Here is a 21,702-nt window from a genome sequence, read left to right on the forward strand (position 1 = left end):
ACGAAAATAACAAGCCGTTTTTAGGGCATATTTGCATGTCCTCTTCCTCGCTGTCAGACTGCAGTGCTATGGGGGCGAAGAGGCAGATGGAGCTGCGAGGTTGTCCTGATGGAGAGGGATACCAGCCCTGCACTGCGAACCGACCTCCAAATGCTTCCTAGGTCACATCCCAGGGGCGGGGAGAGCTAATTCTTGTTGTAACTAAAACCTAAAGGGGGCGGGGAAGGAAACTTGCAACTGAAGAGTCTATGGTCCAAAGATTTATTTGCATATGGCAAACAGCCTTGAGTGGATTTTCTTATCGGCATTTTGGACTAGCAAAAGTTTCTTGAATAATAATCAGATACTAGCTCATTAAACATTTAATATGTACCAGGCCCTGCGCAAAGTGTTTAACATGCATGACTTCATTGATTCCTTACTCAGTTCTGGAGTCCAGGTTATCCCCATATTAGAGAAGAATTTGAGGTTTAGGGAAGGGGTTCCGTCACTCAGGGTCACACTGCTGTGATGTGATAGCGCTGGGGCCTGATGTGGTGGATGATGCGGCCTTTACAGCCAGGTCTCACTTGCACAGAGTACTAGGCTCTCTTTGTGAAGTACCTTGTTTACCCTGCACAAGTACCCTCTGAAGTAATTAGTGTTGTTGTGGTCATACCCACATTACAGATGAGATCAACAAGGCTGAGGGAGGTTCGAGGTCACTAGCTGGGAAACTAGCTCAGGCAGTCTGCCCTGAGCCCAAGCCTTAACCATATGCTGTGCGGCCTCCCATGCCTCTACACCCCTTCCCGGCTTCTAACCAGAGCTCGGTTGGGCTGGGGAGGCTGGACGAACCTGGCTCCAGAATATTCGATCATTTCGGTGACATTGCCCAGTGAGTGCTGAACCCTGCAGTTCTGCAGCCTCATTGTCTCCTAGCTGAGAGAGAGAGAGAGAGAGAGAGAAAGCGAGTGCAAGCGTGCACACCAGCTGAGCGGCTGTGTAGGCAGCTCTGTCAGAGCTGGCCTTGGGCTGTTCGCCTTGCAGGGGTCAGCAGTCACCTGGGCCATGTCCACATGCACGGAGCAATTCAGTAAAAGAAAATGGGAGGAATTAAGTTCAATGGCAGGTTTTGTGAATTATAAAGTGCTTTGTGCTGATGTCATTATTATTATATGGCCGACTCATGATGTTAAACTGTTTTGGTGCCAACTGCTTGCCCGCAGTCCGTTTGTTCAAGCCATGTTCCTTAAGCACCTGCTATGTGCTGAGCACTGCACCAGGCACTGGGAACCCAGCTGCAGACCAAGCCTTACATCTCTCAGCGCTGTGTATTGCAGTGAGGGCATCACGATATATAAGGGCAGGTAGTGGTCAGCACCATGAAGAACAGTTAAGCAGTCTAAGGGTGTGGTAGTGGCAAGACCGCTCATTTTGATGGTTGGCCAGGGACTCTGGGAATGTTATTTCCTGGGTTATGGGATTTTTAGAGCTGTTGCTTCTTTCTTGCCTCTTTCTCCTTTCTTTTCTTGTATTCCCTTTCAGGACAGCTTTGCTCTCTGGCTTTCTCTGGAGATTTCCTTCCTTGACTTTTCCTCCGTAGCCCCTCTCAGCTGTACTCCTCCACCAACCGGTCCCAATTGGCCTGCAGATCTTGGCCCTTCCCAGGTCATCTCGCAGCGAGCCATGGCTATGGTGGCCACACCCTGTCTCTGGGTCTGGAATGCATTTTCAGTTGGGAGGGGAGGGAGGCCGGAAGCCCCACCCTTACGCACACGCATACACACCAAACACTTACTGATCAACCTGCTAGACAGAACCCCTAACCTTCTGGGTACCTCTCAATGTTCTAGAGGAGACTCAGGAGTTCAAGGAAGGCTAAACTGGATGACCTTTCAGGAAAGAGGCTGAAAACGGTCATTCCCGGGGCGGGGGTAGGAGTCGACCCACAGATGAATCTTGTTCACAGGGTGGTTTTCTTTTTCTTTCTTTTTTAACAAAATCACAGTGTGGTTTTCTTTTTCTTTTTTAAAAAATTGAATGAATTGCTATATTTAAAAGCCAGAAAATGTGGACTCTCTGGCTTCTTTTAAAAAACCAGAATATCTAGCCACTTAAGGCCACACCCTTATATGCAGCAAGAGGTTGGAGCTGAGGAGCAGATGCCTGCTGTGGTGTGTACAGTCTTGAGTTCACTGCAGTCCCCACTACTCGCTGATGTCCTACCCGCAGCCCACTTCACACTGTCTGTATTGCCAGCCTGATTTTGAATCTGTGTCCCATGTTTAGGTCCCACAGACCTAGCTTGCTGGCTTGAACAGTATTAGCTGTGTTAACTCGGCAAGTCGCTTAAGCTTTCTTTCTTTTTTTTCTTCACTATCCAGTTGTGCCTCTGAGTTTTAACTCAGAATGTATCTTTACACACTGGGTTTAAAAGACTCATCGTTTTTGTTTTAATATTGACCTTCTTGAACCCGGCTATCACAACACAGCACAAGCCTTTGACACAAGGCTGGGATATGGATAGCTCGGTTAGTATCAAGGGCTGGTCGCTTAAACTTTCTATCCCTTGATTGCTCTGTCTCCCAATTCTCATCTCCAGCTAATCATTTCATTAGGTTTTTCTATTTCTGAATTTGACTTCAGGCAGAAAAAAAGAAAATACAACAAAAATCAAACCAACCATTCCCAAACTTGGCTGGTCATCAAAACACCTTGGGAAACCTCTTAACATAGATTTCCAGACCCCACCCCAGGCTGATGGAATCAGAATCTCCGAGGGTAGAGTCTTGGGAATCAGTATAGCTAATAGGCCCAGAGATAACTCAGCTACTTTTGGGAACGTCACTAAACGGTTTCTTCCTATCCTTGTCAGGGAGCTTTCTGAGGGTGTCACCCTAAGGACTTGGTGCGTGCGTATCACTGTGGACTGCTCTTTCCAACGTAGGGCAGTTCCCTGTGTGTATTCCATATGAGGGCTGGATCTGTGTCCTCATCAGTTTCAGAGCTGGAGAGGAGACTTGACTGTCTGTCTGTGGATTTCACATTGGCGATTTCCCATCTTCTCCAGGGCCCCTGGAGAACATTGAGAGGGTTTTCCCCTTTGGACGAGGTGTGAATAGGAATCCGTGGATGATAGAGCGGCCTTGGAAGCCATGTTCACTCAGCCCCAGGTGATCTTCCCAGACTCTGTTCATAACAGAGACCAAGACGTGCATCCATGTTTAGCCTGAGCAGAGAAAGTTGCCCCAAACCAGCTGATGTGCTGGGTAAATGTTGGCCTAAGCACGCCTGTGTTTTTAGTGATTTGAAACATAAAGGCAGCCCACTGACATTTTTTAGCAAGCTTTGCATAATTGGTTTTTAATTGTGGCTCTCTGGAATAGCATTGGCCTTCTTCCCCCTGACTCAGATGCTTTTTTTGTCTCATACTTGTTTGGCAGAGAGGTCCAATCTGTCCTCTCTTGGAACAGAATCTCCCAACTCATCTTTGAAATCTGTAATTTCCACTTTAGTTCCATTACTTTGTTAGCACATTTTTGAAAGCTGTTAGCTTAAAAAAATTAAATTTGAGGGAGAATGAGTGATAGTTAAAGGCAGCTATGAGTGTGTTGAACATTGGCCCTGCGGTGTTGAGTCTTATTTGATACCATATCCAGAGCATTCACAAGGGTTCTGAAGCTTTTATTTAAAATCAGAGGTTGGTCACACCACTGTTACCCTAACACAGGGTCCCTTGGAGAGGTGGTGATGAGGACGTGGCTGGATCTCTATGTCCTTAGCAGCAATGACACACCTCTGAAAAGCTCAGGAAGTCTTATGGCTTCTTAGGTTTTCTATTAATATCTTAAAGTGAGAATAATAATACCTCCCTATTAGTGTTGTTATGATTTTTTTTTTTTTTTTTTTGAGATAGATTCTCACTCAGTCTCACTTTAAGACTCCAGCCCAGGCTGGAGTGTAGTGGCATGATATTGGCTCACTGCAGCCTTGATCTCCTGAGCTCAAGAACTCCTGCTGCCTCAGCCTCCCCAAGTAGCTGGGACGACGGGCATGTGTCACTATGCCTGGTAAAAAAAATTTTTGTATTTTTTTAGAGATAGGGGTTTTGCCATGTTGCCCAGGCTGTTCGTGGACTCCTGGGCTCAAGCAATCCTCCCACCTCAGCCTCTCAAAGTGCTGAGATTACAGGCGTAAGCCACCAAGCCTTATTGTTGCTATGATAATTAAATGAACTAATGCTGCTAAAGGTTTCACATGATGCCTGGCACTTAATAAGACACAGATATAAGGTAGGCTTGTGACTCACTTTTCAAATGTGTTGATCATGCAAGGTAGTTTTTATAATTGAATCAAAAACCTGTTTCTTGGGCTTTTATTGACTCGAGGGTGTTTTGCCCTCAGAAATGGTGGGTCTGAGTGGTTGGAGGTGCCTAGGTGTTGTGGGAGCAGGGTACCATCCAGGCCTCCTAACCAGAGAAGCTGCTTCTGGGGCCTGGGAAGAGCTCTGGGCTTAGGTGCAAGTTCTGGGTTCAAAGTCTGGCTCCCTTGCTCATTCCCAGCATGACGTTGGGAAAGTTAGCTCGTTTCCTCATCTGTAACAGGAGGAAACCCAAACTAACTTTTTCAATGTTAGTTGGATAGGTGCAGTTTCCTGCACATATTCCACACAGTGACTGGATTCGTGTCTTCGTCATAGAGTTTCACCCTGAAGATTAAGTGAGGTGCTGTGTGAAAGATGACCTTGACTGCAGTTCAGTGTGTCCATAAATTGCCCTTGTTAGAGGCTGAGTCCATGTGTAGTGAAGCACCGTTTCTGACAGCACTGACCTTTCTAAAGTGTAAGCCTGGGCTTCAGGGAAGCAAGCACGCTTTCCTGCTTCTGGTTGTTTATGCAGTTTAGATGCAGCTGGAGTTTTAGTTATCATCACAAACCATAAATGAGAAGGCTCTTCAAGCCTCTGTTTTCCCCTAAGCTGCCCTCTGTGACCCCTTATCTTGTTTCCTGTGGTGTTAATGTCATTGTTGGATTCCCATCAATCATCAATTTTTTAGCAGCCCTAAGAAGGGCTGTCACTCTACTGTCAACGTTACCATTTCACTTTGATGTTCCCAGGTCTACTGGCAACATGGACTCAGAGTTGGGAAACTGAGCCCTCTCATGGGTGAGGCTCATCTGGCTGAACAACTGTGAAGCCATTTAAGTGTCTCTTCCTTCTACTATGCCTAAAAGGCACAAGGCAACCTGGCCTGAGGTTGGAGCGTGGAGATCTAGAGGAACTGATGGGTGGATTCAGGAGGGATGTGAAAGTGCTGGGAGTGAGGGCCTGGGCCTCCTCTGGGTTTAGCCACCCCTCGAGGTTGTGTACAACCTTCCATATGCTGGGGCTCACTGACTGTGCTCTGCTCTGTGGCTGCAGGGTCCCCCTTTACTGACCGTAGTGCATGTGTATGTTCTGGCAAATTCCTCCACAGTTTGCCTCGTTAGCCCTCCCTACCCGCAACCAGCTCCCCAGGCCCCGTGAATAAAAACTCTTGCCTTTTTGGAGGCAATGTAGCAAAGCGGGAGTGCTACACTGGAATAGTTTGGCTTTGGAGAGTTCACTAGATATTTGAAATTCAATTTCATCCCTTGTAAAAATAGGGGGAATAGACCCCTACCTAGTACCATAGACATAAATTATCTCAAAATGGATCAAATACTTTAAGAGTGACAACTAGAAAACTCTTAGAAGAAAACTGCCATAAATCTTCGTGACCTTGGATTAGGCAGTTGTTTCTTAGATATTGCACCAAAAATAAAAGCAACAAAATAAAAAATAAATTGTACATCATCAAAAGTTAAAACTTTGGTTCTTCAAAGGACACAAAGTAAAAAGACAATCCACAGAAGGAGAGAAAATTTTTGCAAATCATAGATCTAATAAGGGACTTGTATCTAGAGTATATAAAGAATGATTACAGCTCAACAATAAGACAAATAACCCAGTAGGAAAATGGGCAAAGGGTCTCAATATGCATTTCTCCAAAGAAAGAATATAAATGGCAAATAAGCACGTGAAAAAATGCTCAATATCATAGCCATCAAGGAAATACAAGTCAAAACCACAACGAGATCGTACTTTGCACCCATTAGGATGACTTTAATGAAGAAAGAGAGATAATAACAAGTATGGGTGAGAATGTGGAGAAGCTTCCATCATGAATTGATCACAGAAATGTAAAATGATGCAGCCACTTTGGAAAACAGTCTGGCAGTTCCTCAAAGGGCTAAACAGAGTTCCCATGTGATCCAGCAATTTCACTCACACATGTATACCCAACAGAAAGGAAAACATGTCTACACAAAAACATACATGAGTGTTTATAGCAGCATTATTCACAATAGCTCCAAAGTGGAAGCAGCTCCAGTGCCCATCAGTTGGTGTATGAATAAATGAAATGTGGTCTATCCATACAATGGATTATTATTTAGCCATAAAAATGAATGAAGAACTGATACATACTGTAATATGGATGAACCTTGAAAATATTGTGCTGGGTAAAAGAAGCCAGCCGCAACAGACCGCATATTGTGTGGTTCCATTTAGATGAAATGTCCAGAATGGGCAAATCCTTAGAGATGGGAAGTAGAGCCAGTACCGTGGTTGCCTAGGGGTGGGGAGATGGGAGGAGTGGGGAGTGATGGCCAAGGGATATGGGGTTTCTTTTGGCGGTGATGAAAATGTTCTAAAATTGATTGTAGTGATAGTTGCACAACTCAGTATCATACAAGCTAGTGAATTGTATACTTTAATGGACAAATTGTATGGTATGTGTGAGTTTTATCTCAATACAGCTCTTTTAAAAATGGAGAAGAATAATATCTGCCTTACAGGTGTGTGGGGAGGCTGGAAAGGGATAATGTATGCAAATCCCCCAGTGTGTAGCAATGTTCCAAAATTAGTAGCTAGGGTTATTCAAACCCCTTTTTAGGCCAAAGCAGTGAAGAAACCTTTTTTTCTTTTCATTGCTAGTAACTATCCAGAAGCAAGGAGAGTGATCTGATAGGATTTAAGATAGAACTAGGGAGGATATATGATATAGAACAGCAGTTTCTAATTCTGGCTACTGATTAGAATTCCCCGAAAAGTCTTTCAAAAATATTGATCCTAATTCAGTTGGTCTGAGTGGGGCTGGTAGGTGTTCTAACCTGTAGACATTAGCTGAAAATCCTGGTCATCCAGGTAAGAAACGAGCCCAGGTCTTTGAAGGAGCGAGGACATCTGTGTTCAGGACAGAAGCCACACACAAACAATGCACTTTAGAGTTTGCAAATTTCTTTTGGAGGCATCATCTCCGATCTGTTCCAGCCACCCTATGAGGTAGTTACTAGTCGCATGAGTTGTTAGGGAACTGAGGCTCAGAAGATTAAGTCACTTGCCAGGGTTGCATTTTTAAAGCATAATTTTATCTATTTAAAAAAAGGCAAGATTCACACACATGCTCACACCTATTAGTTATCAGATCTAACACCTTGGAGAGCACTACCAAGGTGACATCTGGTGCCAGGTTAATCTATTTTGCACAGACTTCAGAACAAAGCTCTTCCTGCTACTTCTCATTAGCTGATGAGCATTGAGAGTGGAAAGCAAGCTGATGAGGCACTATCTATCTTCTATCTATCTTTTTTTTTTCTTTTTTGAGACAGAGTCTCGCTCTATCGCCCAGGCTGGAGTGCAGTGGTGTGATCTTGGCTCACTGCAACTTCAGCCTCCAGGGTTCAAGCGATTCTCCTGCCTCAGCCTTCCGAAGAGCTGGAATTAGAGGTATGCACCACCATACCTGGCTAATTTTTGTATTTTTAGTAGAGACGGGGTTTTGCCATGTTGCCCAGGCTGGTCTCAAACTCCTGAGCCCAAAGTGATCCACCTGCTTTGGCCTCCCAGTGTTGGGATTACACCACCGCGCCCAGCCTATCTATCTGTCTGTCTGTCTGTCGTCTGTCTCTCTCTCTCTCTTTCAGCCTCTCTCTCTCTCTCTCTCTCTCTCTCTCTCTCTCTCTCCCCCTCCCTCTCCCCCTCCCTCTCTCCCTCCCTCCCTCCCTCCCTCCTCCCTCTCCCTCCCTCCTACTTACCATCTGTAACTAACTACTGATCTGAATGTGCAAGAAAAGAAAAACAGAAGACAGGAATAATTTGGATACGAGATTATCAGAAACCTGCAACTATCCCAGATAACCTCTGAATTAAAGGTTTTGCACCAGCTGAAACACATCCTTTTGTTCTCATTGAATGACTATAATAAGGATATGATGCAATTGTAAGCCCTTAAGTAAGTCATTAAGTAAAATATACACCACCTTGACCTATTGAGTATTTTGTGGTATCATTTGAGTAAGATGCTTCTGCTGCTGAAACCAATGGATGCTACTCAAAGTGGGGTCTGCAGGGCCACCAGCATCTGGGAGCTTGTTAGAAGTGCAGATTCTTGGGCCTTACCCTAAACATACTGAAGCACACTTTCTAAAGGGTGGGGCCCAGAAATCCATGATGCAATAGCTCCCCAGAGGATTCCGATGCTCCCTGCTCATGTAGATGACCTGATCACCCCTTCCAGCTCTGACTGGCTATAATTCTGAGAGTGGTTAAAGGATCTAAAACCACATTTTTCTCAACACCTATCTCAAGTTTCCTAGATGGATCCACCTGCCATTGGATACTCATTAACGTGTATTGTCCCCTGAATCTATGTAAGGCAGGGGTTGCTCTCTGAGTCAGCAAACACCTTAGTTATTTCCACGTCTGGAGATGCTCAGCATAGCTGTGTCCACGCCCTAAGGGACTTCCCAATTAATTAAGCTGCCGAGCTTGTCAATAGGCTGGCTCCTTTATTGTTTTAGACGGGAGAATCAGAGAAGCTATTCTCATGCCAAAGGAGCCCTCATTTGCAGCAGTTCTGGTCTGATAATGATGATCCACTCCACAGCCCTCTCGATGGGGAGCTCTGTGACCCACCCCATCTGCCTCAATGTGGCAAAGCCCTTCCATACCTCCTCTCTGCACTTAAATTGCATCCATCTCTTTAAAGAAATCACTCATGGTAAACCCCACCTACCATCCTCCAGGCTGGATATCGCTGGTTGTGAACTGTTTGGCCCTTTCACCTCGGTGGGGTTTGTATTAGTAGGTGTTCAGTACTCTTGATGGAGAGGTTGCCTTTGCTGGGAGATTTGTCTGTTATCTGTGCTTGAAAGAAATGGGCTGAAATGCATGTTTTAGCCACACACCCTGCATACAGATTAAATGGAATTGCCTTGGTAGAGAATAATTAAGCCAAGGACCTTGTTTTTCACCTTCATGATGAAAGACAAATGACTTCCAAAGGCTTTAAGAGGATGGCACTTGAAATGTTCTCCTACTTTGGCCAGCTCGGGACTTTCAGAACAGCCTTGTTCATAAATATTCTGTGCAACGACTGCATTTTCATTTAATTGTAGATAGAGTCATTTTCCAGGAGCTCTTGTCTCCATTTTTGACCCAGTGTAATCAAGGCATATTACACCATTTGTTGTTGTTAAAGAGTGAGTTTCAGCTGTATTATTAACTCTTTGAGAAGAAGACAGATTTTTCCCTGCCAGATGCATTCTGCTTCTCACCAGTCTTTTGAGGGTGGCGAGAGTCTTGTGGGGGCCACCATTTCTCTCCTTTTCTCATCTTTTGAAGTGACTGTCAATTGCACAAGAAAACAGATTGATTGCCTAGTGGGAAACTAGACCCCACTAAATCATAAATATGAAACGGGCCTGAAATAGACATATTGCAGCAAAAGACGTCCTTCCCCAAATAGCTCTTCTCCAGCAAAAGGATTTCCTAGCAATCATCATCTCTTTTTCTCTTCAGTGTTAGGTTTTTTGCCGTGCCAAGGTGATTTTTCCTATGTCTCCTGGACTCTTTCTCACTTTTATAGTAACAGTGTTTGCTTTTTCCTTAGCAGGACCGGCTGCAAATGGGTGTCACCCTACGTAGCTGGCTTTCTCAGGCTTTGTTCCAAGCACAATGCTGTATTTTCTCATCTTTGGAAATGGGGCTGTTCTCCACTGCTTTTTGAGAGAATTGCCGTTTCCTATTCTGTTCATATAAACCAGGCTCACACCTTGGCAGCCTATTGTTTTTGGGGTTCTCTTAATGCAGAAGGTTTTTACTATGGACAAGGGGAGTTGGGAGGGCTGTGGTCAGAGACATGCTTCATCTTGCTGAGATATGAGGAGACCGAGGGGTCAGTTTGGAAGGATCCACCTGTGGCCTCTGGAGCCCCATAAGGATTGTAGGGTGTCAGGCTTTCAGTTCATACAGAAGGCATCCCCAGCCTCTTCCCAGAAAGCAGTAGCCTTCCAGTTGGTCTTATCACTGTCTGGCCCAGGACCTGGGCACACTCATTCCCCTTCTCTGACCTTGAGTTCCTGGCCTGAGGATGCAGGCAGGATCTAGAGTCTCTAGGTCTTCTCAGTTGCAGAATCTCAGGCTGGAGCTGAGTTTGCAGTGCTGCTCCCTACACCATTTCCTGCCAATGCTATGCACACAGAGCAAGGGCTTATCCACCCTTGCCCCCAGCCACGGGAGCTGAGTGACTCATCTTGGCAGGTGGAGCCATTGCCTCTGCCAGCTCTTGTTCAGAGCCTTCACCTGGTGATTGGCTGAGCTGATTGAGTGAGCACGGCGTCCAGTGTGTGGGTTTGTTCACAGGTGAATGTGCTTGATTACATCCTGGTGTTGGGGACAGCTGGAGTGAAGTGGAAAGAGCCATGGACTTGGAGTCAGGTGTCCTGGGTTCTTGCCCAGGTTTAGTGAAGGAGTCAGAAACAGAGGATAGAATAGAATACAGTAGAGGCCAGGATACACTCAGAGAAGAAGGACAACTCCTCAGCCTACGGCTTCTTGTGGGAGGTGATGCTCTAGCTACATGTACAGAAGACATGAGAAGTAAGCTAAGGGGCCAGCAGGGCAAAGGCATGCAGGCCAGGGAATCGTGTGGGTTATGGCAGCTCAGTGTTTCAGGAGCATAGAGCAGAACCCTGGGATCGACAGGAGGTAGGACTGCAGCAGGTTGGGCCAAGTCCTAGCAACCTCATTTGACATAGGAGCTTGGGCTTCATCTGGAGGGTAAGGTGGACAGTAACTGGGTCAGATTTGCATTTTAGAAAGATCCTTCTGATGGCTGGGGTGGAGGATGGTCGTGCAGGATCTGGAGGCCTCCTAAGGGGCTGGGGCAGTGGACCAGAGAGACGGTGGGCCTGGAAAGTGACAGTGGTGATGGATGGGGGAGCAAATCTGAAGATTTAAAATCTAGAATTGGGCCAGGCATGGTGGCTCACACCTGTAATTCCCAACACTTTGGGAGGCTGAGGCAGGCAGATCACCTGAGGTTAGGAGTTCAAGACCAGCCTGACCAACATGGAGAAAGTCTGTCTCTACTAAAAATACAAAAAATTAGCCAGGTGTGATGTTGCATGCCTGTAATTCCAGCTACTCAGGAGGCTGAGGCAGGAGAATCATTTGAACCTGGGAGGCGGAGGTCGCGGTGAGCCAAGATCATGCCATTGCATTCCAGCCTGGGCAACAAGAGTGAAACTCTGTCTCAAAAAAAAAAAAATCTATGGTTGGTGTGATCAAAATTGGAGATAACAAGAGGGACGGGGTGTGGGGAGGCAGGTAGTGAGCCCTCAGGGATGTCCACATTGAGCATCCAGCCCAGCTGGCACTTGGATAGTTGGGTCTGCAAATCTAGATTTGGTTGGCATTAGTGTATGGGTGGTGGCTGAAACCATGTAAGTGAAAATGGATGGTGATCCAGGGGCTGTGCATATGGAGTGAGGAAGAGTAGCAGGCCATGGATGGGACCTGGAAAATAGCCCGGAAGGGATGGGAAGAGGCAGGAGACTGGAAAGGCAAGATCAGAGGACAGGCAGGTACAGGGCATGGAAAATTCAGGAAAGACAGATGATGCACAGTCAGGCAGAGTGTCCCAGGAGGACAGACTGAGCAGTGTCCTCTGGGCTGGTCTGTGAAGACCCAGTCCCTGTCCACAGGGGTCAGCTTTGGAGCAAGTCATTTTCTCTGGGACTCAGTTTCCTCATCTGTAAAATCTAGGGATTAGCCTTGGTGCTTCCAAGAGCCCCTGGCACTAAGAGTCTGTAAAAGCAAAAACTTCTTTTTTCTTTTTTTCGAGACAGTCTCACCCTGTTTCTCAGGCTGGAGTACAGTGGCACGATCATGGCTCACTATGGTCTCAACATCCTGGGCTACTGGTACACACCACTGTACCCAGCTAAGGAACTTCTTAAAAGGAGTTAGAGGGCACCCTTAACCCCTTCTCCCCTCAATCAGGCCCATGCCGCCCTTGAAGACTGGATGAATAAAAACCAGGGAAGTCAGAGGTGGAAAGGACTTTGCAGAGATTTTAGCCCAGCCCACCATGTGGAAGGTGGCCTGATGGAATGGAGTCAATCCCTATCTTTTCCCAGCTTGGCAGCCTCAGGCAGACACTCCACCTCGCTGAACCTCAGTTTTCTCACTAATAAAATGAGGCCCCTAAGACCCAACTTGCAGATGTGTTTGAAGGTTAGTGAGAAGTGGGAGCTACTTGTGCTTATTAAAGATGAGCCCCAGGACCTGAGAGGTGACCTGATTGACTCAGGGTCACAGAGTATGGCACTGTGGTGACCAGAGCCCAGGCTTCTGAGGACAAGCCTGCTAGGGTCGCTGCTTGCCAGAGGTCATCAATCAGCAGCCGTGGGCCAGCGCTGCCCGCAGATGTGTTTTGTTTGGCTTATGCAGTGTTCCTTTCAAAATGGAATTCATTGCTGACATTCAAAATTGGGAGCTTTTACTTTAAAAATTTATATTTTCTTGAAAATTTGGAAGAATTAGCAGCACTTGAGCCTGTGTCCCACTGGGGCTTGTTGGGGTGTCCCCTCCTGTGGCAGGAGGGGTGGGCATTGCCCTGTCCAGCCCTCCTCCCTCAGTATTGGTGAGTTACTTGCTTGACCCCTGGAGGTGATATGGGTTTGCAACCCCAGCCGCAGACTGACCATTTGTCTTGAATTTTCTCCTAAAGCCCTGCCTGCTGTTCACTGAAACAGCTCAGTATTTCACAGCTGAGGCCCAGACCTTTGGCCATTGAGTAAGAAGGCCTGGCAGGAGACAGGAGGGCAGAGAGTTTCCGACAGCTCAGCCCCATGGGGGAGGGCCTGGACCCTGCTGGCTGCAGGGGGGTCAGCAAGGGTGTTGGCTGCCAGCCCCTGGGGTTTCCTCATTCCTCCCTCCTGGGGTAGGAGGAGGCAGAGGAGGCTGTGGGTCAAGCCAGCTGGGAAAGCTGACTTCATGTCCCTGAACTACCCTACTTTGTTGATGGGGGGGGGGGTGGGGGAGTGGGGAGGGACCGCAGCCCCTGGCTCCCTGAGCCCTGTTTATGTGGGGGAATGTCTGGTATGTTTGGTATTTGGGTGTTTACTTCCCAGGGTGCTCATGGGTCCCTGGTGTTGAAATGTGGCTCCTCCATGCAAGGGGGGCCCTGGTGGGCCTGGCTGGCTGTGCGAGGCCCTAGGCTAGATTTGGAGGCTGCAGGGCTGTAACTCCCGGCCTGCTCACTGACAACTCAGCATGCTCTGAACGCCCCAGCCCACCCTGCTCTTCCCTCTCCGCAGGTCTCCTTTCTGTGCTGCATTCTACCCGGAGGCAGGCCAAGCTTGCTGTGGCTGCAATAGCACCGCCTCCGCCTTGCCTGGGAAGGAAGGCGGGGAAGCTGGCATCATGGAGCTCTTCCTGTTTCCTGGCTCTGGGCTGGAACCCAGTCCTCATTACTACTGTGTGCTGCAGGGCTCAGTACCTTCCTGTACAAGTGAGAAATGGAGGCTCAGAGAGGCCAAGTAACTTGCCCAGGAGCACACAGCTGATCTACAGCGGAGCTTCTGGGGGAACCCAAATCTTAAAGACCACCCCCCAACCCCACCAACCAGAGCTCACACTGTCAACTCTGATGCCACAAGTCTCAAAGGAGCCTGGTTCTCTCTGCCCAGGCAACGGTTCTTAGGATGAGATGGAGCCCTTCAGACCTGTGCTGCTCCAGTTAGTGCTAGGGCTGCTTCGTTTTTCTTTTTTCTCTATTTTTGCTTGTCACTTCCTTTATTGCTTTGTCCATGTGAGAGTTTCTGTATTTTCAGTGCTTTGGGTTGGGAATGCCGTTTCTCTTTCTCATTCTGTGTCTTTGTGGGTCCTGTAATCTATATTTCTGAAAATGCTTATGAAAAGTCAGACTTCAGAATCACATCTGGGCTGCTGTTTGCCACGGCAGAAATGCCATGCTACCTGCAGAGAGGCCCCAAGAAACTCAGGGTCAGGCCTGAGAGGAGCCAGTGAGGGGCCCTCCTGTAAGCCCCCTCCTTTAAACCATGGAGCTTGAGTGTTACACCTTCATGTAAATTGTGCAATAACGTTTTTAAAAAAATGTTAACAACTTCTAACTCTAAGGGCAATGATCACACCTAGACCACCGCCCCTGGAAGAGCAGGACATGCTCTGGCCCTGGGGCCCAAAGATGTGGATTAGAATTCTGAGCTGTCACTCAGCGTCTCTGCAGCTTTGATATTCTTAATTTCCTCATCAGCAAAAGTGGGGAAGCCGATAGAGCGGTGCCGGGTGACTTACTGAGACAGCGAATTAAATGTAGTTAATTTAGGTAATAAACACTCATTCTATGCCATGTTCAGCTCTGGTGGCTGGGTGATAGTGGTGGAGGTGATAGACTGAGATATTTGTGTAGTTTATGAATTGATTAACTAAGGTTCTTATGGGAAACTGATAGTGGGCAGGCAAACATGTGGGAAAAGGTCAGTGCTGCTGGTGATCGCACCTTGGAAATACACAGGGTAACAGGACAGGGCTTGGTTTTAGTTTGGAGTAGTCAGCAAAGACGTCAAGAAGTCACAGAAGGAACAGCAAGTGCAAACTGGGGGACAGGGAAGAACTAGTCATTGTGAGGGAGAGGAAGGCGGCCCTGTCGTTGGAGTTGAGGGATAGAGGAGAGCCAGCCATGTAGTGGGAGGTTAGAGAGGCAGGAGGAGCCAGGGTTTCTTGGTTCTGTGGGCCACAGGTGACAGAAGCTGTTGGAGGGTTGCAAGCAGGGAAGCTGACTGTGTTTTAGCCAAGGAGAGCCCTTAGGAGCTACTGTACTGGTCCAGGGCAGAGGTGATGAGGGCTTGGACCAGGCTGGAGGCAGCAGGGATGGAGATTGTGGTGGACACGTTAGAGGTGTGTTTTGCAGGTGGAATCATTACAACCTGCTGAATAGACTGTGTGAGTCCTTAGTTGGCTCCAGGGCAAACTTCTCTGGGCACACAAATCTGCGTGCACATGTACTGTGTGCAGACCCTGATCCAGTAGGTCCAGGCAGCCTTCAAGTCTCTGCATTTCTAACGAGCACTCAGGTGAGGCTGATTGTGCTGTCAGCCAACCACACTCCACAGTGCCTGACTCCAGGCAAACATCCAGGAAGTACTTGCAGTAGGGATGACTGAGCCCTGTAGGAATCTCTCAACTGTTGCTGTCATTGACTTCTGCCTGCAGGCCCTGACCGGGGCCAGGACTGGGGGTGGACTTATGTGAATCACAGAGATAGGTGCATACAAGGGATAGTCTTGTTTGCCGGTCAGATCCATTCTCGTCCTACCCTGCTCTGTGGCCCAGGTGGCCCATCTCGTTGGACTGCATCACCCAGGAAGTCCTTCCACGCTGGCTTCTGGTTGAACTTGGCCATTAGGAGGCACCAGCCTTGGAAAAGAATCTGGGATATTCATTCCCCTGATCCCTCCCTGCTGGACCCCTGTTAAGCAGTGGCTGTGTTCCTCTGCCAAAGAGCACAGCTCCTGTCTGGTGACCATTTCCCATGGCTAAGTGACAGCTCTCTCTGGATTCCAGTCATCACCCTTGATCCTAACCCCTTTAAGCCAGAGGTCTTAGTGACTCCACTGTTGCTGGTCCCGGGTTCCCTAAGCTCCATCCACCATTCTAAATAGATCCCTCATTAATGTCCTTTAAATAAGCACCTGTGGCTGGGCAAGGTGGCTCACACCTGTAATCCCAGCACTTTGGGAAGCTGAGGCAGGCGGATCACAAGGTCAGGAGATCAAGGCTAAGATGGTGAGACCTCGTTTCTACTAAAAATACAAAAATTAGCCGGGTGTGGTGGTGAGCACCTGTAATCCAAACTACTCGGGAGGCTGAGGGAGGAGAATCTCTTGAACCTGGGAGGCAGAGATTTCAGTGAGCCAAGATTGCGCCATGGCACTCCAACCTAGCAACAAACAGAGCAAGACTCCGTCTCAAAAATAAATACATTAATTAATTTAAAAATAAACACCTGTTTCCTGCTGGGACCCCCTACTCCAGGAGCTTTGATACTGACCGAGGGGACTACCTCTGCCTTCGATACCAACTGAGGGGACCACCCTCGGTTGGTATTGAGGGTGGTCCCCTCGGTCGGTATTGAAGGCAGAGATAGTCCCCTCTTTGACTGGCTGCTGCTTAAGGGCCCTTCTGCATCCAGGCTCTGCTGCTTTCTCAGTGGTTTTAGGAACATTGCTCCTGGGTAGGATTTCTCCCCTGGATCACTGGGGACCATCTTCAGCTCCTCATTAGTCCCTGGCATCACCTGACTTCCAAGGGCAGAAGCTTGGTGTCCCAGGCATCTTTCAGTGGCACGTGACAGAAACCTTCTCCCTTCAAGCCAAAGGAAGAATTTTCAGGACAGATTCTTAGTCCCAGTGATAAGGAGCATAGTCAGGCCTCACCAGGGTGGAATCAAGAGGACCAAGACAGCATCTTTCTCTGTGTGTCTTCTGTCTGTCTACTGTCTGCTCCTCTGTCTGCGCCACTGGCTTCCATCCACATCTCTGTGTGTTTCTCTCCCTGTGGCGCTGTCTTTCTCTGTCTCTGTCTCCCCTTCTTCATCTCCGTGTTCTGTGTGTTTCTCTGTCCCACTGTCTCTGTGTCTGTCTGTCTCTGCCTGTTTGTCAGGAGCGCTCTGTCTCAGGGCCTGGTGGGTAAGCTAGCCTGGGTGAGGTGCACGGGGCTGGGCCATTTAGGGAGGGGCTCCCTCTCAGGTGCTGACCCTGCACTTGCTTAAACGTGTGCCTTGGGCACCTTGCCTGCTTTCCCTGCTCCAGGCCCGGCTTTTCTCCCCGTCCCCCTTTCCCTCTCTTTGCCTGTTTCTTTGTCTCTCAGACTCTCTCTTAGAGCTGAGCAGTTGTTACTCTCTTGTCATGTGGTCTCTGGTCTCTGTTCACTTTAAACTTCACAGCCCAATTTCCTGCCTCCCCAGGCCCGTGGCTGAAGTTGGTTGCTTGGCCCTCCAGGACCCCATAGTCCAGCACTCAGGATCTCCCAGTCCAATTGAAAATTCCAGGAGAGTGAGTACAGCTTGGGACAGCCGTTCATGCCTTGTCCAGTCAGTTGTGGCAGGGGCTTGAGAACAGGCTGTCTGAGGAGGGGTCTGAGTGAGGAGGGGCTGCTTGCACGAGGGCCATCTTGGTCCTGAGTCCACAGGTCTCTCCATCCAAAGTACGGTGTGGCAGCACCCCTCACTGCCAGGACCTGGATGGTCTTGCCCTTGGAACTTCCTGGGAAACTGCGGGAAAACAGAGCCAACACTAAGCTTGAGAACAAGGAAAAGCATGCTCCCTTCCCACCCCCAGCCTGCATCTCATAGTTCTTTAAATGTATCGAGCATCAGCCTGCCTCCTCCTCAACCATCCTGGTTCTTCCAGCTGTATCTGCGGAAACAAATCATCTCAACCAGTTCGGGGTTCCGGTTTCGGATGTCAGAGCCGTGTGTGGTGCAAACATTCTCTGCCATCTTTCACCCACTCATGGCCAAATGCTTCAGAGAATTCAAGAAGCACCAGGAAGGAGGAGGCAACAGCCCTGCTCTGGGGATGAAAGAGCCCAGAAGAGGGCTGGGGAGAGTCTCCAAGTGGTCCCCGCCTGGGGGTGTAGATGGCGATGCCCGCATTAGCTGTGGGGCATGAAGGCAGAGGAGCTCTGCCGAATGCCTATCTCGTTTCTGATAGGGCCTCAACAGCTGTTGTCTACATCTCTGGGCAACTCTTAAATAGCAGCAGGATGATTTACGGGCAATGCAGCACAGTTTTAATGGGGAAGGTGTGAAGATGGGGCTTCAGGGTCACATCTTACCTCATTGGGAGATATCAGTCAAGGTGGGGGGCATGAGTACAGGAAAGGCCTGGGGATGGGCTTGGAGGCTGGTGGTGGCTGTGGAACTGGGGGCTCTAGGCCTCAGCACACACCTTAAATTTTTTACGGGCCTGCTTAGGACTCATACAGACTTGCCATAGCTATCTGGGGCCTGTGCCCCCAAATCTAGACTCTGCCTTCAGCCAGTGTGCTTCTGGGGAAGGCAGGCCCCAGTCTCCAAGTTTTGCTGGTCTACTACAAATAGAGAGAAGAGGCCATCCCAGCAGAGAAAGCTCCTGTGAGCGCTGGGGTAGAGGCCATGCAGATGCAAACACGGGCGATAAGTCACTTTGTAATGAAAGAATCCAAGCCTGTAGCATCTCTCTCTGGAATCCTTACTTTCATTCATTCATTCATTGGTCTGAGTGGCATTTGCTGAGCCCCTCCTGAGTGCCATGCGCTGTACCAGGTGCTGGGAATGCTCAGGTCCCGTCCTCCAGGCTAGGCAGGGAAAACAGGCACCTACGTGAACTGAGGCCTGTGGTAGGATGCGATGGAGACTCCTATGGTGCTGTAGCAGCACCAAAAAAGCAGTGGATTCTTTTTCTTTTTGACTTTTTTTTAGGTTTAGGGGTACATGTGCAGATTCGTTATATAGGTAAATTCGTGTCACACGGGTTTGTTGTACAGATTCTTGCATCACCCAGATTCTAAGCCTGGTACCCAATAGTTGTTTTTCCTGATCTCTCTCCCTCCTCTCACCCTCTACCCTTAAGTCGGCCCTGGTGTGTGTTGTTCCCCTCTTTGTATCCATGTGTTCTCATCATTTAGCTCCCACTTACCAGTGCGGTATTTGGTTTTCTGTTCCTGTGTTAGTTAGCTAAGGATAATAACCTGAGCTCCATCCATGTTCCTGCAAAGGACATGATCCCATTACTTTTTATGGCTGCATAGTGTTCCATGGTGTATATGTACCACATTTTCTTCATCCAATCTGTCACTGAGCATTCAGATTGATTCCATGTCTTTGCTATCATGAATAGAGCTGCAATGAACGTACGCATGCATGTGTCTTTATAGTAGAACAACTTATTCCTTTGGGTATATACTTAGGAATGGGATTGCTGGGTTGAGTGGTAGTTCTGTTTTTAGATAAAAGCAGCTGATTCTATCCAGGGAGTCAAAGGACCTTTCCTGGAAGAGGTGACGTGTACTCTTGAGGTTGAGTAAGAGTTTACCAAGTGGGAAAGGAAGGATATCTGAGAGGGCATGGCTGGCTTGGAGAAGGGTGAGACATTTCGAGTAGAAGGTGATGTAGGAGCGGGTGAATGTGGCTGGAGAGGGGAGGAGGAGCGGCCCCTAATCTGGGCCTCACCCTGGCCCAGTTGATCTCTTAAACTTTCTTCCAGCTCTGGGTCTCTTTGCATCTGCTGCTGAAGCTTTCTCTGGCATCTGCTTCTGACTTTCTGTGGAATAAAGCCCTGTGCAGGGTGAGGTTAGGGAGTAAGGCCTTGGAGGACAGAGGTTGGTTGCTCAGGGGAGGACACAAGGCCCAGCAGTGCCCAGGCTGCACACATCACCTTGACAGTTTGTGGGCAAACCCTCCTGGCTGAGGGGAGATTGCACGGCCAGCCACTTCCTCCAGTTCCTTCCCTCTGCCTGTCGTCACGGTTACCTTGGCCTTGTTGGGGGTGAGGTTAAGGCTGGGCGGAATCAATTTCGGCCAGGTTTCTATTTTCCCAAATGCAGGTCAGCCAGAGGAGCTGTCACTTCTGGTTCAGTTTCAAAGGAGGCCAGGGGACTGGGAGGTGCTTGGGTGTGGCGGTGTTGATGAGGTGGCTCTGCAGCTGATTCCCAGGTGGGGTGGGAATGGGACAGGGAGAAGCTCAGAGGTAGTGGGGAAGCAGAAAGGGGACTGCTCTGCCAAGGCCTGTGCTGACTGCCATGGTGCTGGTCTCAGGCCCAGGCCCTCTGTCCTGAGCTCCCAGTGCATGCTGGGAGTGTTCAGAGAGAGGCTGTTTATTTTCCTGGCCTATAGCCCTTTGGGCTGAGACCTTGTTCCAGGCCTTGGGCTGCCAGAGTCACCCCCCGCACCCTCCTCCCTGGCTGGAGAAGTGAGAGAGTTGGCAAGCCCAGGGCAATCCAGCGGCTTCTCTAATGGCCTCTGACTCTGGGTTGTCCCCAGCCCAGCTGGTCCTGGGTATCCTTCAGATTTTCCTGGTAGGTAACAGACAGCAATAGGTACCACATCAAAGTGCTCCTGATGGACTGGGGCTTCAAGGGCCAGTGGCCAGGAGCAGGATGCTTGAATCCAGAGAAATCTGAGTTTGAATCCTGACTCTGCTATTTTCTAGTTGTATGGTCTTGGGCAAATTGAACTATTGAGCCTCAGTCTCACCATCTGTAAAATGGGACAGTAATAGTAACTCCCTCCTAAGACTTTGATGGTGAGGATTAAATGACGTGTATAAAACATTTAGCAAAGGAGGTAACAAATGGCACCCCTTGTCATTATTACTAATGGAGCAATAGCATCAACAACTTTGATTCGATGTCTGTGCTAGTGGGTAGTGAGTCTCCTTCTCTCCTTTTGAGGGGTCCTATTTCATGAATGGTGAATTTCTTGTCAGGAGGGAGAAGCAAGCCCGGAGACTCAGGGGGCCCCTTGCTTGTGTCCCAGCGTCCTTCCACTCTCCCACAGGTGGGCATCCTGGGGCAAAGGATTAAAGCTGATGAAGAGGCTGGGGAGACTGTTAGTGACAAGAGGAAATGGATCCCAGCATTTGGAAGGACCAAGAAAGGAATATTGGGTATGGAGCAGCAGGGAAGATCTTAAATCTCAACAGAGGGTAAGAGGGGAGGACAAAGATAGTCAAGGAGGTCGGAAGGGGCGGGAGTGGAATGTGGAACCTGTGTTCATGCCCAAGGCATTTTTAAAGGAAGTGCCTGAGAGCCACTAGCCTGGAAAATTGTACCCAGAGGGTTTGGGCTGGGCAAAAGAAAAGGCTGTCACCGCCCATTGGGTGCCACTTCTGTGTGAGTAGACTTGCCAGGCTCCCGGCCTCCTGCACTCCTCACCCAGCTTTAACCCTTTTGTCTGCGCCTTCACATATTCTTCCCCCAGGAGGCCCACCTGTGGGACCCTCCTGTGTCTCTGGGCTTGCTTCTCTCTCTTAGTTCATTTTGTGTTGCTATAGTATGCCAACTTGGTAGTTTATAAAGAAAATGAATTTATTTCTCACTGTTCTGTAAGTTGTGAAGTCCGTTATCAAGGTGCTGATGTCTTGTGAAGACCTTCTTGTGGCATCATCCTAGGGCAGAAGGTGGGAAAGCAAGCGAGTACAAGAGAGCAAGAAAGGGCCAAATGTACTTCTATAACAAACCCCTTTTTCTTATAACAACGTTAATCCATTCGTTAATATTGTTACTAACCACCTCTTACAGGTGCCACCTCTCAACACTGTTGTGTTGTGGATTAAGTTTTGAACACTTG

General features: G+C 48.5%; 1 protein-coding gene and 1 non-coding gene across 7 annotated transcripts in view; one reads left to right on the forward strand and one right to left on the reverse strand.

Moving 5' to 3' along the window:
- JDP2 (Jun dimerization protein 2) overlaps nt 1-21,702 on the forward strand; it is a 44,584-nt gene that overhangs the window by 13,445 nt on the left and 9,437 nt on the right. The gene's annotated exons all lie outside the window — the stretch shown is intronic.
- On the reverse strand, nt 2,365-2,530 carry LOC118145392 (small Cajal body-specific RNA 1). Its single transcript, XR_004730508.2, has one exon.

This window comes from Callithrix jacchus, chromosome 8 (genome assembly GCF_049354715.1).
Source record: "Callithrix jacchus isolate 240 chromosome 8, calJac240_pri, whole genome shotgun sequence".
Lineage (NCBI taxonomy): Eukaryota > Metazoa > Chordata > Mammalia > Primates > Cebidae > Callithrix > Callithrix jacchus.